At 53.3% G+C, this 2,350-nt stretch overlaps 1 protein-coding gene across 1 annotated transcript in view; it reads right to left on the bottom strand.

Annotated features, from left to right (window-relative positions):
- Positions 1–2,350, bottom strand: part of NACC2 (NACC family member 2) — a 24,163-nt gene that overhangs the window by 13,134 nt on the left and 8,679 nt on the right. The window lies entirely within an intron of this gene.

Below are 2,350 nucleotides of genomic sequence, written 5' to 3'. Positions count from 1 at the left end.
TGTAATTAACAAGGATAAAAATACTTTGCTTTTGTTTAATATTTTCTGGAGTTGTGCATTCCTCGGATCAGATGCTAGAAACCTCATTAAGTCTCACCCATGTCCTCAAGGCCCACATGTTCTCCACAACCAGATCCCGTTATAGAATAAGGAGCCATTTTACTGCGATGCTCCCAGCCTGCCACGGCAGCGGGCGGGCGCGGGGATGGCGGTGACACCGCGGCCACCGAATGTGGCCAGAAGCAGGTGGTAGCTGATGCATCTCCTACATCCCTCTGCAAGGTGCCACCCTAGGTACTGACACTTAAACCTCGCTCTCCCATCGGCCCGTGTTTAAGACTGGGCTTATCCTTTCATTTACCTGCTGCTCCTTTTGCAGGTCCAGCCCTTTCCCTGGTCCATCGCAGCAGTGCCACCGCTGCGGGAGGCACATCACTCCACCGGACCAACTCCTCGCTCCCTCTACCACCATCAAACCCTTGGCCAAGGGGATGATGTGCTCCTTGTCTCTCTGATCCTGGCTTTGGAGATTCGCTGCTGTTCTGGCTATACAAAGGGGTGAACAAAAATAAATACCCCCCCCCCCCCCCAGCCTCAGGACAAGAAGAGGCTCCGTGACCCCCAGGGCTCAGCGGGGTCCTGCCTTCCCCTGCCCAGGCCTCAGGGGTGGTGGGTGATGCTCAAGGCAAGCGATGCTCAAGGGAAACGGAGAACATCAGCCACCAGCGTCCCACCGCAGGCTCGCTGGCGTTAGCTCAGTCAACACTTCAGCTGGGGAATGAAAAAGTGGAGAAAAAGGAGGAAAAAAACCCAAACCCCAACCCTCTCTGAAATTCAGGGCTTCCTCTGCTCTGCTCTTCTTGGGCTTTGTTTTTGTTTTTACAAACGGGGCTCTTGGAAACCTTGGCAATCACTATTTTAAAGGGCTCCCCCTCCCCCAGGCCTTTGTAAGGCTGTCGGGATCTACATGCCAGGAGCAGGATTAGCTGGCTTTCTCTCTTCCATCTTACGGTTTTATTATTCTGCACCTTTTGAGGGTACAGTTTATCCCGAGTAATTAAAACACAGTTAGCTGTACAAGTCCAAACCATAATGGAATAGCTTAGGTTTTATTTTTTTTAATCTCTTTTTTGTGCGCCCTCTTTTCCAGGAATCCTGATACTATAGCTGGCTTATTTAAAACAGGAAACTCCCTTGAAATGTGCTGGTGCAGAAGAGAGATTTTAGCAGAAGTGCGGTATATCAGAGCCTTACAGCGGGGCCGGGCAGCGCCGTGCTCCTGACCTGCCTCCTCCCTCCTCACTGCCCTCGCCTCGGCATCACGACACCGTTCAGGTCTTCCCCCTACAGAAATCAAGTAGGAAAACTTTGCCGCGAGATGCCTGGCTCCAACGTGAGGGCTGGACGGCTGCAGCATCTCCAGCGACGCCCAAAAAAGCTGCTCGTGTTTTCACTTCTCCAACTGGGATGACTCCGGCACCGCAAGAATTGGGTACAGCCTAATAGCTGCCGCCTGCACCATCCCAGGGTTGGTCCTGCCCTCACCTTCTGAATTGATTTGGTTCTGTTACTGCACAAACTGGCCCCATGACAGCGAAGGAAAACACCGTACCCAAGGGTATAATCCCATGGCTCTAAGGAATACCACTGCGAGCCCGGGCGCCGAAGGCAAACCCACGTTACTCACCGCATCCTCTAGAGCGTGGAAGTACAAAGCAAAATAAAACCAAAACCGGTGTGCGGGAAAACAGCCTCGGTTCTCTTTGGTCTGACTCTAACAGCAGCCAGGGCACGCGGTCCCGCTCCTGCCGGGTGGGCGGCCCTGGAGACACCGACCTCGTCCCCATCCCCTGACCCCGCTCCTCCTCGCCCCCCCGGTACCAACCATGGGGACCTGAAGCGCGGCAGAGCGAGCAGGGAGGCTTCTGAGGCTCATGTCCTACAACGGGCTCGTCCACGTTTCTCAGCAAATATTTCTAATATTAAAATAGCAACATTGCTACCAGCATGCTGTCCCTCTTTCGCACATGGCTGGGTAAAAACGCTCGAAAAATGTTGCTCATCTGCTTGCTACCTGGCAGGGGGACATGCCAAGGGCTCCTGCTCTTTGGGACGGGATGGGGATGAGCCAGTTCTCAGTACGAGGGAAGCCTGGCTTTAGGTAACAGAAAAGGCCAGATTTGTCAAATCTTCCCCATTGCTTAAGAATAAAACCAAACGGCTTTGGGGCAAGCGTGCCAGCTCTCCAACAAACGAGAGTTAAATATTTGCAAAATGAGTCCGGCAATTTCAGTGCAGAACTGTAGCGGGGAAAGCGGCTCCAGGCAAGAGGATGCTCAGCGCTGCCAGC

Source organism: Egretta garzetta, unplaced genomic scaffold (assembly GCF_000687185.1).
Source record: "Egretta garzetta isolate BGI_Z169 unplaced genomic scaffold, ASM68718v1 scaffold608, whole genome shotgun sequence".
Lineage (NCBI taxonomy): Eukaryota > Metazoa > Chordata > Aves > Pelecaniformes > Ardeidae > Egretta > Egretta garzetta.
This window is presented reverse-complemented; position numbering and strand designations above follow the sequence as displayed.